Source organism: Lepidochelys kempii, chromosome 5 (assembly GCF_965140265.1).
Source record: "Lepidochelys kempii isolate rLepKem1 chromosome 5, rLepKem1.hap2, whole genome shotgun sequence".
Lineage (NCBI taxonomy): Eukaryota > Metazoa > Chordata > Testudines > Cheloniidae > Lepidochelys > Lepidochelys kempii.
This window is the reverse complement of record NC_133260.1, coordinates 117,452,824-117,467,233: the sequence shown is the minus strand read 5'-3', so window position 1 is coordinate 117,467,233 and position 14,410 is coordinate 117,452,824. Positions and strand designations below refer to the sequence as shown.

General features: G+C 38.7%; 1 protein-coding gene across 3 annotated transcripts in view; it reads left to right on the top strand.

Annotated features, from left to right (window-relative positions):
* Positions 1-14,410, top strand: part of LINGO2 (leucine rich repeat and Ig domain containing 2) — a 760,520-nt gene that overhangs the window by 273,477 nt on the left and 472,633 nt on the right. For all 3 annotated transcript variants that reach the window (XM_073345577.1, XM_073345578.1, XM_073345579.1), the window contains exon 2: positions 12,648-12,726. The gene's annotated coding sequence lies outside the window, so the exon portion shown is untranslated. The remainder of the gene's footprint in view (positions 1-12,647; positions 12,727-14,410) is intronic.

The following is a 14,410-nucleotide window of genomic DNA, read 5'->3' as shown; positions in this document are numbered from 1 at the left end:
CATTCTTAAAAAAGCAAACGAAAAAACCAGAAAAATCATCATGTGGCGTCCTATTCATATGCCCCTGAGTCCCCAACAGTGTTGGAACTAGAGCCGCTGGGGACCCATTCTGTTTTGCAGCAACTTGCAAGGTTTCAAAATTTTCTTTTTATTCCACAATGAAATGAAAACAAATCTTTGAAAAGTTTTCACAGGAATGGAATTGTGTCAAAATGAGAGTTTTCAGATCAAAACCTGAGCTCCTGTGTCGGGGAGAGACACTCACTGTCTATAGCCTGGTAGTTAGTTAGGGCTTTCTGAGTCAGACAGAACTGGGACTTGAAGCTGGGTCTCCCACGTCCCAGGCAGTGCCCAAACCACCAGGCTATATAACATATGAATCTTTTTGGTGCTTGCTCATCAGGAGAAACCTGAATCCAAGAAAACTTAAACAAAACCAATATATCTCCAAGAAACTTTCAGGAAACAATGGAACAGCATATATTGACAAAATGGAACCATTGACATCCTCAGAAAGACCTCTGCCACTTCAGCTAATGGAGTAAATGATACCTATAGTAGGTTGTAGTGTTGTTCTCTATATGAACCAGTACCAAAGGGGGATGAGACACTTTGTCACTTGGTTTCACGGGTATTTCCTGACTCGGGAATCTTGGGTTCCATTCTAGGCTCTGGAGGTGAGTGCGCTCCACAGGGACTGACTCAACTGCCCACTGTCTCCAAGCTTCACCCCTTCTAACCTGTCTCCTACAATCTGTCCCTGTCCCAGTCCTATGTCTCCTCCACCCTTGGCTCCTTTTCCCAGTCCCGTTCTCATCACCTACCGAGTCCCAGTCTCCACTCAGGCTTCTCATCCTAGTCCAAATATCCTTGCCAGTCCTAGTCTCACCCCTCCAGACTCCCTATCCCAGTTTACCCACACAGTCTTCTGACATTCAGCCATTCCCAGTCCCCTCTAACTCCTCATCTGATCTTAGTCTTCCTCCCACAAACTCTTTCCCAGCTCCTTGCCCAGCCAGTCCCTGTCTTCCCCTCATTCTGGTTCCCAGAAGTAGTATCCTCTTTGCCCATCCCCAGGCACTTTGTCCCTACCTCATCTCCCTCTGCCCAGTCTGGTTCTGGGGGTCTCTACATTTATATGAGGCAGATTCCTTCTGACTACCTGGGTGCCAGGACGGGAAGCATTGATAGCACAGGGGATACAGTGTCCCTGCTCTTAGTTCCAGTGCCCAGACCCAGCACAGTTCACAGCCACAGTTGCAGGTTAAGTATAGCTCTGTTCCCTGCAACCCCAGAGCTGGAGCATGCTCTGTGTGGACAGAATCCGGGATTGTAGCTGACAAGGTCTAGTAAGTCTCTACTGAGCATGTGCAAATAGCATTTTTTTCAGAGGCTTATAAATTGGCCAAATTTGGGCAGATGTTCCTGGGTGATGATAAAAGAAACACCTCTTACAGAAAGACCACCACCCTGCCAAATTTCAAACTCCTGCTCCAGTACCTGGGGCACTAGAGTTTTGCAAAGTAAAGGCCACCAGGATTTGTTCACTTTGGCACATTACCCTATTTTCCCTCACTCATTTTTGAAGATGGCTGATTTTACCTGAAATTTTACCAAAAACTGAGCCCAAGTGAAACATTCAGCATGTACAGTTGTCACCCAAATGGGCAACCGTAACGGGCAGGTGTATAAATGTGGGTTTCTAGTTGACAAACTTTTTTTTCCGTTATGTTAAACTAATTTCTTCCCCACCGCTGATGCAGTTCTAAGTGGTTCTTTAAAGGAAACTTGTTCTGTTTCTTAATGATAGAACCACTCCCCACAAGCTAGGCTGGCACAAGTGGTCAGCCTACATGCAATGTATATGCTGTCTGTCCCCTTCTTGCTTTCACAATCTCCTGAGTAGGTAAAGAATCCAATACTAGCTGAGATTGAGCTGAATTTTGCGACCCATGGACCAGTTTCTGATAGTCTAACTTCCCCAAGTAGCATCTTACTCCACAAGTAGTCCCATTCAGTGGAACGATTAGTGGAGTGAGGTGCTACTTGATATAAGAAAGAATATCCAAAATACTCCCCATAATATTCAAATGGGTTCAAAAGTAGGCAGAACAAGTTTGCCCATACACTATAACACCAAGCATTACTGAATAACAAGAGGGATGTTCAATGCTATCTCATATTAATAACGTAAGTCAAGAGGAGAATGGACTGTAATTAGGGCTGCTGATTAATTGCAGTTAACTCCACACAATTAACTCAAAAAATTAATCACAATAAAAACATTAATCACAATTAATCACAGTTTTAATTGCGCTGTTAAACAATAGAACACCAATTGAAATGTATTAACTATTTTAGATGTTTTTCTACATTTTCATATATATTGTATTGTGTGTTGTAATTGATATCAAAATGTATATTATTTTTATTACAAATATTTGCACTGTAAAAATGATAAAGAAATAGTATTTTTCAGTTCACCTCATACAAGTACTGTCTTGCAATCTCTTTGTCATGAAAGTACAACTTACAAATGTAGATTTTTTTGTTACATAACTGCACTCAAAAACAAAACAATGTAAAACTTCAGAGCCTACAAGTCCACTCAGTCCTACTTCTTGTTCAGCCAATTGCTAAGAAAAACAGGTTTGTTTACATTTACAGGGTATAATGCTGCCCTCTTCTTTTTTACAATGTCACCAGAAAGTGAGAACAGGCATTTGCATAGCATTTTTGTAGCTGGCATTTTATGCACCAGATATGCTAAACAATTGTTTGGCTTTTCATGCTTCGGCCATCATTTCAGAAGACATGCTTCCATGCTGATGACGCTTGTTAAAAAAATAACGTGTTAATTAAATCTGTGACTGAACAACTTGGGGGAGAATTCTATGTCCCCTGCTCTGTTTTACCCTCATTTTGCTATATACTTCATGTCATAGCAGTCTGGGATGATGACCCAGCACATGTTCATTTTAAGAACACTTTTGCTGTAGATTTCACAAATCGCAAAGAGGGAATCAATGTGAGATTTCTAACCAACCCAAGGTTTAAGAATCTGAAGTGCCTTCCAAAATCTGAGAGGGACAGTGTATGGAGCATACTTTCAGAAATCTTAAAAGAGCAACACTCCGATGCAGAAACTACAGAACCCGAACCTCCAAAAAAGAAAATCAACCTTCTGCTGGTGGCAGCTGACTCAAATGATGAAAATGAACATGTGTCAGTCTGCACTGCTTTAGATTGTTATCAAGCAGAACCTGTCATCAGCATGGACACATGTCATCTGGAATGGTGGTTGAAGCATGAAGGGACATATGAATATTTAGCACATCTGGCCCGTAAATATATTGCGACACCAGCTACAACAGTGCCATGAGAATGCCTCTTTTGACTTTCAGGTGACACTGTAAACAAGAAGTGGGAAGCATTATCTCCTGCAAATGTAAGCAAACTTGTTTGTCTTAGTGATTGGCTGAATAAGAAGTAGAACTGAGTAGACTTGCAGGCTCTAAAATTTTACATTGTTTTATTTTTGAATGCAGTTTTGTTGTACATAATTCTACATTTATAAGTTCAACTTATAAAGAGATTGCACTACAGTATTTGTCTTAGGTGAATTGAAAAATACTATTTCTTTTGTTTTTTTTACAGTACAAATACTTGTAGTCAAAAATAAATATAAAGTGAGCACTGTACACTTTTTATTGTGTGTAATTGAAATCAATATATTTGAAAATGTAGAAAACATCTAAAATATTTAAATAAATGGTATTCCATGATTGTTTAACAGTGCAATTAATCGTCCAATTATATATCAGTTTTTTTTAATTGCATGATTAATTGTGATTAATTTTTTTAATTGCTTGACAGCCCTAACTGTAATCTGTTTATGATATTTCATCAGACTGAGAATCTTACTCTGAATTATATAATTTGAATTGAATGTCCTATGTTCTGTGTATTGAACTTATATGTAATAAAGCACACATGACAAAAAAGATTAAGATAAGGGGTGAAATCCTGGCCCCACTGAAACCAATGGCAGTTTTGCCATTGGTTTCAGTGGGCCCAGGATTCCACCCTCTGTGTCCAGAATTTCCAGTATTGATATTGGTGGCATTAACATGTATCAATCATAAGGGAAGAAATGGTTATCGTCTGCTTTGTATAAATTATAATGTGGACTTTTAATCCATTAATGAAGATAAGAAAACAGTATTGTGAAAGTCACCCAAGAAAATGAGTTCAATGTCTTTGGGCGGTTTTTGTTCATTTTCTAGAATAATATGCTCTAAATAGCCTCAGTGTTTTCCCTGGACATCTACCATTGGGAGTACTAATTGGAAGAAGTAAATCACCAGTTCAAATGATCTCAGCAGTGCTGGATCAAAGTTTGTTGACATTAATGAAGTATTTATCAGTCAAACGCAAGCATACTGGAATTCAATCAAACCACCCCAAAAGTCTAATTTACTGTTCAAGTAGAAAATATTGCCAACTCACAGCAAGTCTGCTCTTAAAATAATGTCAGTGCAATTCATTTATTGACAGGCTATTTGTACTCCATCACAAAGCCAAATTGCATACAACAGTGTATGGATGTCATAGACCATTGTTCCTTAAAAACAAAAACAAAACAAAAACCTGCTTAGAATGGTTCTCCACTGCATACTAGACAATATCAAACACAGATTAGTTTAAGTTGATCTTATCTTTCTATCACATATGCTCAGATGGCAGTCTATGTGCTTTGGGGTGAATTTATTAAATGAAGCATCTGGAGTTTAAGGAGTGTTTTGATTTGCTTCACTAGCTGCTCCAACTCCAAAGTATGCACGAAAAAATATTTCTGGCTAGAGTTCTTAACCTGAAAGTGACATTGCCAAAAGGCATGAAAAAATAAATGTATTGATACTCACCTCAAGACTATATTCCTATCAAGTCTCTGTGGTAGGAACTCAATTTCCCAATCTGGAGACAAAGATCACTGGTGCTATAAACACAGCTAGTTAAACTAATTAGCTCTGCATTATATGCCTTCCATCACTTGTAACAAGTGCAAAACTAAATAACCGTTTGCTTTGGAACGAGAAAAACATCTATTAAAATCATTTTGCTACAGTGATAATTCTAGATTCATATTAATAGAAGTTAAAAGTTGCATTACTAGTAGACTTCTATTGTGTAAACAATTAAATTTTGTGTGCATGCATGCAAATATAAGCATAAAATGGTGAGTTACCTTTCTTCTTAGACACATCTTTCTTTTACTTTAGAATCTGGATCACTTTATCTGGTTAAAGAGGAGGGGGGAATCTGTAAAGTGAACTTCATGATTTGAATGCAGAATGACAGGGAGAAAATGTCCAAAGAAACTCAAATTTGATTGGTTCAGAATAGACGAGCACAACTTTTGTAAAAGGAAATCGTATCTCCCCAATCTACTAGAATTATGTGAGAGTGTCAGCAAACATGTGAACAAGGGTGATCCAGTCAATATAGTGTATTTGGTCTTTCAGAAAGCCTTTGAAAGGTCTCTCACCAAAGGCTCTTAAGCAAACTAAGCAGTCATGGGCTAAGAGGGAAGATCCTCCAATGGATCAGTAACAGTTTAATAGGTCAGTTTTCACAATGGAGAGAGATAAATAACGGGGTTCCCCAAGGATCTGTACTGGAACCTGTGCTGTTCAACATATTCATAAATGATCTGGGAAAAGGGGTAAACTGTGAGGTTGCAAAGTTTGCACATAATCCTAAATTATTCAAGATAGCTAAGTCCAAAGCTGACTCCAAGAAGTTATAAAGGGATCTTCCTAAGATGGGTGACTGTGCAACAAAACAGCAAATGAAATTCAATTTTGATAAATGCAAAGTAATACACATTGGAAAAAATAATTCCAACTATAAGTACAAAATTCATTGGGTGAAAATATCAGCTACCGCTCGAGAAGGAGATCTTGGAATCATTGTGCATAATTCTCTGAAAACAGCTGCAGCAGTCAGAAAAGTTAACAGAATGTTAGGAACCATTAAGAAAGGGATAGATAATAAGACAAAAATATCATAATGCCACTAAATAAATCTATGGTATGCCCACACCTTGAACACTGTGTGCAGTTCTGGTTGCCACTTCTCAAAAAAAGATCTATTAGAATTGGAAAAGGTACAGAGGAGGGAAACAAAAAAGGATGAGAGGTATGGAACAGCTTTCATGTGAGGAGAGATTAAAAAAATTAGGAATGTTCATCTTAGAAAAGAGATGACGAAGAGATGACGATGATAGAGCTCTATAAAATCATGAATGGCCTGGAGACAGGGACTAGAGAAGACTTATTCATCCCTTCTCATAACTCAAGAACTAGGGGTCACACAATGAAATTAACTGGCTGCAGGTTTGAAACAAAAATAAGGAAGTACTTCTTCACAGAACTCACAGTCAACCTGTGGCACTGATTGTCATGGACTGTTGTGAAGGCCAAAAGTATAACTAGTTCCTGGAGGACAGGTCCCCTAATGGCGATTAGCCAAGAATGTCAGGGATTCAATCCCATGTGCTGGATGTCCTTAAAGGTCTGACTGCCAGAAGCTGGAACTGGACAATGAGCTGGATTCACTCAATAATTGCCCTGTTCTTTTCATTCCCTCTGAAGCATCTGGCACTGGCCGCTGTCAGACGACAGGATACTGGGCTAGATGGACCATCAGTCTGACCCTGTATGGCCTCTCTTATGTTCTTCTCAAAGAAGCTCTGAGTGTTGTAATTTCTTACTGCTAACTCCTGTGGATGTAAAGTGGATTGTGGTGATGTAATTAAGCAATGCTGCTGGTACTGAAAATTATTAAATATCTAATTGCCACTGTTTCAGGGGAGTAGCATAGGTGAGTGTTGATTTCAACCTCCCAAGGCTCAATGGGGGACAAAAATTCCACATGTGAGAGACAAGAAACGTAATATTGCAAAGAGCTTAAAATGATGCAAAATCAGTTATTTTGCTTAAATGTTATAATATAAGCTTCCTGGGTCAATATTTCTTGTTTAAATAATTTACAGTAATAGAAGGGATATCTCAGCAGGTTTGTGTAAGACAGGTACATTTGGGACTGTAATGAGGGAGAGGTGAGAAGTATGAAACACAGTAAGCAGCCGAGTACAATACTCTTGAATATTATCACAGAGCAGATACAATGTCAGTGTAATTGTATTGGCATCCTCATGACTCCTGTATGTGTTGTTAAATTGTCAGTAAATGTTTACGAGATGGACAATAATGCCATTAACACGTAAGGGCTCCTTCAGAATTGGAATATCAATGCAAATGTTGCTGCTATGTGTCAACGTCCCTGGAAATTGGAGTACTATGCTTATAAACTATGATAAAACCAAATTGCCTTACTTTATGAAAAAATAGCATGTGTTCTACTTGCCTTTCAAAGCTGCTATACAGTAAATAGGTCATTTTAGAAAGAAAAAATTACACCTGGTAATAAGTGCCAGGAGAGAAAAATCCACTACTTAAAATTGCTTATTGGCCAAATTTATAAGGCCTTATTCTCATCTTGATAGCATTTCTGTGTATATGAATGCTACATCTGATCAGTTCCACAATTTTAGGGAATATTCTAGGCATCCATGGCCAGAACCTTATTGATTTTGTGTGACAACTGGAAGATCAAAAGAGAGAAAATTAGGGACACGTGGAGCCACTGACATCTGTTGATGGCACCTGTTAACACTGTGAGAGATAGGGCAAATTCTTTGAAGGATCTTACTGTTTTAAGTTTGTGTATTATTGTGAGCTGGGATTGTATGTAATCTCTCTACAGGGAGAGATGTGACGGATTTGAAATCCGGGAGCTTAAAAGACTATGCTGAAAATGTGCTAGACAAGTATGGACTTTGGGGACAATAATTAAATGGATTTTCTAGGGAGAGGTTAATACAAATTCCCTACATTCTATTTATGCAAACCCCCCAGCCTTTTGAAGCTACCCTCTGAGAAGACGGTGGTTATCTGTTGATTACCTATGACAGAAGACCAGGATCAAAAGTCTGAGCTGTATAAAGAAATGTCTGACCTGCTCAGTCTTTGTTCTGTTTTTGGATCTAGGACATATGAACTTGTAACCACAGGGAAAGCCCAATTGTGGGTTTTGAAAGACTAAAATCTACCAGAGTCCTAAGTTGGAATTTGAAGTGATTGCTGGTAAGCTTTTTAATGTGTGGGTAGGTTTTTTTTTATTGTTTTAATATGTTTTCTCTATAATACTTTTACCTGAAGAATAAATGTGCTTGCTTAGAAGGAACTATGTAGTAACTTATAACTAAGGGCAATATATTGGTCATAGTCTTTGGAGAGAAAGCGAAGCTCAGGCACTGGACTGTTTAGGCAGTTGGGCTTGCTGGGGATATCCCAGTGTAAATCAGGGAGCTGTGCAGCCTTAAAATCCCCATTCAAAGGAGAGTAAGATGCAGGTTTCTGCCTAGGGTAGGTGATGGCTGGGAGCCGGTAACCGAAAGTGGATGCCTTTGGTGGATCATGGAGGGGGAATACAGATGCAGTTTCCCTGAAACTATGACAGACATCTTGCAGCATAACAATACTCCTGTTCGTCTTCCCAATAGAGTTTAACATGTTTACACCCTGAATGACAAAAGATAAATAATTGCTTTCTCTAGTGGAAGCAATGGGGTAGATAGCCAGCCAGCACAGGCGGAGAAGAGAGAAAAGTCTCCTTTCCTTCCTCCTTCCTAACATCCTGCTTCTCAAAGTCTGCTCCAGGTGAGGAAAAGAGAACACCCGCCATCCACGTCTGACCTCTCCCTTCCAGTCTGGGGAAAAGAAAGGTACTTTGTGAAGGTGTTGCGGAAGGAGCCAAGGAGCCTCTGGCATGGTGTGGAAAATGGGGGACCCTGGAGAGTGGAGGGGCACACTGAATCCTTGGTGATGGGGAATTGAGACAAGCTGGTATGGGGTGAAGGGAGCCACACAGAGCTTCTGGCATTGGAAGGAATGGGGGTAAATGGGAATGAAGGTGTACACAAAACCACTGGCATGGGGGACTTTGGAATGGGAGATGGGACAAATGAGGACTCCCATAACTCTTAGTGGGAAGGAGGAGGGGCGGGGGAGTTGCAAGGAGTCCCTAAAAAAGAGGGGGATAGAATGGTGGGCAGCCAGGAAGCTTGTTAGTAGGACTGGAAGGATGTAAGGAGTCCTGATGTGTGCAGTCAGGTGGTCTGAAAGAAGCAACAGCCCATTAGTTCCTAGTTGAGCACTTACCCTCCAAAATAGGAAAACCTCCAAAATGTATAGTTGATGCTCTTGAACCGAACAAATCCTGTCTTCTCTAGCTATCTTGGTATTTATAATGCATCCATTATAATGGTATATAGGTGTAACCAAAATTATAAGAACATTTCTATTCACATGTATACCAGGACCATATTCTCCTCCTTGCCTTGTGAAGCAGTGACTCAGGTGTGTATGGTAAAGATGTTTTTAATTTTTATTTACGGTAATGTAACTTGCAATCTTTATGGAGATTATAGTTCAAAGGCTAATGAAAAGAGATGTGTCTTATTAAAGTCATGTGGGGTTTTTTTGTTTGATTTTTTTTTTTAACTTGCCATTGGATTCGTTAGTTTGTCTCCAGGCATGACATATAGCATAGGATTTGGGCACAGCAGTTCTGCATATTTGTAGGGTTCTGGTTGTGTGCATTTGCTAATTGTTTTTGGTTGCATGTCTCTGCCTATATGACATGTGTGATAACAATTAATAAATTAATTATCTATTGGATTTACTCATGCTTACATTACACAATTACATTTTTATATCTTGCTTGCTTTCAGGTTATGTTGAAATTAATTAGCTTATTAGTTTTCATTATTTTGAATTAGCTTATTTTTAAATTGGGGAAATTAGTTATTCAAAGCTTTTGAATGACGGGCACACCTGTATCCTTCTGCATGAGATTAGCATAAACTGAAATAATGTTACCTAAAGCAACAGCACTTCTTCTTTAAGAATGTGCAATTACAGATAACACAGACGCACAGATTTCAGGACCAGAAAGAGCCTGAGGCACAAAGATTATGCTCAGGTACAGAAAATACAAGAGTATTGTTAGACTTAGGATCAAGCAGACTAATTTCTTCTCAAGTTGTCGTTGTCTTCTTTTTTTCTTTTTTGGATAACTTCTTGGCTCTGGTTGGCTCAGTGCATGTGTCACTGACATGGGAGACCTTCCTGAATGAGGATTTTTTTCCCTTTTTTGTCATAACTAATCCTATTTGTGTAGCTAATGCTTAGAGATTATAAAAAGGAATATTTCAAGAGTATAGTAGGTTGTTAAATAATTTAAGCAGTAACTGGTATTGTCAAGCAATGTTTACTTTGGATTAATACCCCTGCAGCAAAATAACACTGGATGTCAGGTTCAGCATTAATGAAAAGATAATTAGTAGTGATGGGTGCATTTCAAAAGGTTCAGATAAGCATCAGAAAGTCTAGATGTTCATGCAAAGTTTATCCAAATTGCCCTGAGATTGAGGTTTACCTGAGGTATCTCCCTGATAAATCCCTTCCTTAGGGTAATACCCTCTAGGAAGAAGCTGGATTCCCATTTCTGTCCAATATTTGGTACCTTGTCTTTATAGAAGACCATGCTGACTTCCTTGTCTGCTACAAGAGGCAGTTGGATTGGCAGGCGTCAACTGTTCTGGCACCCTGCTTCCTGAATCCTTCTGAAATTGAACTAAAATCTCCAGAATTCTTAGGCAATATAAACCAGAATACCATGTTTTTTAGGCAATATAGACCAGATTTTTTTTTCATTTTCAGCCTCTTCTGCACTTCTTCTGCACAGGCAGAAATGCCAAAATACCATTCAAATCTGTTCTCAGGACACTTGTACAATCAAGAATGGGATGTATTGGAAACTGCACAAGGAGGACTGCTCTCATTACATTTCTGTTCTACATTTTTCAGTGTAATAGTTGCCTCTTGCTGGGGGAAGTGGGAATTGAAGTCATGACAAGCAAGATGAGTGTGGAACTGTCAGTGTTGTCCTCTCAAAATAATAGGCCATATGATACATTATACCTCCTAATCCCTGCTTGAATTAAATGATAAAATCATTAACAAAATGTCCTCATCCACTTTTCTAACACGGACCTGAAACCCTTAACCAAACTGTAAATTTAGTGAAGATATTAGGACTCGGAGCTCTTTAGAGATCTCCATCACCATCACAGAAGAGCCACCTCTTATTTCAACAAAAATATTTATCTCTCCATATACAATCACCCAAACAACTTCATTCCATAATTAGTAAAAGAGTATAGTCTATGGCATCCATGCTCCAAAGACAAAATGTATATTGATTGAGGTACCCCATAGGTTTGTAACTTGCATACTACACCATGAATTAGGTGAATGAGAATATGGAATCAGAATAATAACTGATTATGGAACTCCTAACAACTTCAAATTTCCAGGCTTTAAAACAATTGTTATAACTGCTACCTCCTAATGTTGATTTTAATTTAATTATCATTTTTTGTAAACTTATTCATAACTTTGTGTGTGTGTAAGAATATTATAATGGGTACTTCTGATTTCCTCTCTCTATATATATTGCCTGCCTTACAGAAAGACAATGTGTCATATGTCAGATACCTCTTCAGGGTCTTGGAACAGCTTGTTCTGAGTGCTGAGCAGTGTAAAAGACTTGTGTTCTACAGACTCATTTCCTGAATATCTATGAAAGCCACAAAGGGCACATATTGGTCAAAACTGTAGAGTTAAAAAGACTGCGTGAGACTTAATTTCATATTTTTTGTGTGTGACAAGACAGAAATAAGTCTTACAGGCAGATGGACATTAATAATAACCAGATGTCAATTTAGAAGGGACCTGAGTTATTGCACAATCTATAACTGCTTCATTCTCACTAAAGTCATTCTGGAAATAAAAAAAACCAAAAACACTCCAGTACAAAGTTACTTTTAGACTCCATGAGCATCTCTTTTCCCTTCTGCCATTTACTCAGTCTTCAACCTTGAGCAAATCACCTCTGTCATTCTCCCTTTGATGTAAATGGGAAGGCCCCCATTTTACTTTGGCATGGGTGCCGGGGTCAGGCCCTTAAAGTCTCCCTGCCTCATTTACTCCATCTGTATAATGGGGGATAAACAATGCTTTTCTGTCTTTGAAAAAACACTTTGAGACAGATGGATGAAAAGTGCTATACAAATGCAGTGTATCATTACAGCTGGAGAACTCACAACAGCTGTAGTTAAGGTTGCTTAAGTGTTTCTATTTTTCCAATCAGAAATTGAAAATTATTCTTGCTTACTGGTTAGTGTTGCTGTTTTTTCTAGTGCTGTAGCTGCTCCCCACAACCCCACCCCACACTTCTTCGTTTGTGCACTAGCCTCTTAGATCATTTACCTCAGCAGGAATGTTCACATGTCTGGCAAACTGCTTCATTTTTTTTTGTTTCTTCTTTGCATAGGGGCCTAATATGTTGTGAAGGTACATTTTCTAACCCAGCTATCTTTCACTAAAAGCATCACCACTTTAAAAAACTGATTGCAAGTGAGATTTCTAATGTGATCTCCCTCTTTTTCTTTATAGGAAGTAAGCAAGACCTGGGAGACTTGGCACTGAGCTGTTTTCTTTCCTGCTTTTATCAATGGAGTCTGAATCTTACAAGGTAAATGTTCCATTTTAACTGACTGAACTTTAAAATTCTGTCTCAGATTATTTGATTAAGGTATTTTCAAGGCATAGAAGTAGAAGGAAATCTTCATTGTCTTTAAATGCATCTATGGTTTCATCTTCCCTCTGTATTTTGAACCCTTCTTCATTCCTGTTAAGGTATATGATTATTTTCATGCACTGTATTACATACATAGGATGTTTATGAAGAGCGCGGGCAAGATTTTTTCAAAAGCACAGTATTGGCTTAACTCAGTTCCCTTTAAAGTCCATGGGAGCTTACCCATTGACTTTAATGGGAGCGTAGTTGGACCAACAGTGGAAGTTTTTGAAAATCGTGTCTTTTATGCATGTAGAGAAAACAAATTGATTTCAAATGCATTTAATTATATATAGCATTACGGTTTACGTTTGTTGGTACTTTTTATTCTTAGGCAAGCTCTTTGCTACTCTCTCTCTCTCTTTATTTCTATTCATATTTCCCAAATTCTTTATTATTGTGTACGTTGTAAAACTAAAGCTTTTGGGTTCCTGTCTTTAATTATAATTTCACACAGTGAAGTGAAAAATTATTCATGCCAAAAGCTAAATGTTTTTTTTAAAAGATCCAATTTTCTGGATTTTGAAAAATACCTTAATTCTTGTGGTATTAGTGACTAGCTTTTTTTTTTCTTTTGATGAAAAACAATTTTGATGGCAAAACCAGCTCAGTATCCCCCAAACCTCCCTACTCACCTTGAGGGAAAATCTGAGCAACAAGGTCTAAAGTTGCATCTATTCTATTTATTTTCTTGGAGTCTCTTCACCAACACAACGTCCTCCCCTGATATACAGTATTATTTTCAGGTTCCATTAGCTTTCTTTAGGCAGTGACATTAATTCCCAAACTTCCTGCCAATGAATTTAGCTATTCTACTCAGGGTGAGAAGAGGTTTTTAAAAGCTTTTATTATGCATTTTAAAAGCTCAATAGGAGGCTGTGCAAGGGCAGTTCTTGGTTCACATTTTTAAACTCTGTGTTGAGCTGGAGAATCTCTCCAGCCTCCTGACTTGAAGGCTGCTGTGAGCAATATCCTAAAACGTAAAATAGGACTGTCTGAAAAACAGAATCAGCAGCCTCCCTTGGCTCCCAAGACGGGAGAGTGAGTATCCAGCTCCTCTGCATTTACTTACTAAGCTGAATCCCAAGACTGTACAATTTAACATATTGCAGTTCTCTAATAGAAAGAGGAAAAGGTGAATCATTCTCTGCCGTGAGTGAAGTGCCACGAGGAGATGTGGGTGGTGATTATAAATGGGAAAAAGGAGCAGCATTTCTCTTACAGTGGAGGCTGATGTTTCCACTGTTTAATGTAAATACTGAAGTCAGAGCTTGATTCTTACTGCTGCTGTTTCACCTCGTAGAACCTGTAAAGAACAGACAACGTTTGGGAAAGTTCAGATGTGGTGGTTCTTCATGTGTGGCTAGACACTGGTTATGGGATGCTGAAAAGGTGTGTGGTATTCCTATGCCATGCAGCCAGAAGGGGCTGGTGCCCCCCTTCCCGGGAAATGTTTAAGTTAGATTATGATGTTAAAACCTCTTCTGCCATCCTGTTGTTGGGAGGCTTGTGTTCAGGAGAATGAAGAAGCAGAGATGAGGTAGGAAAGTAATTGTCAGTTGATATTTAAAGTCCTGTT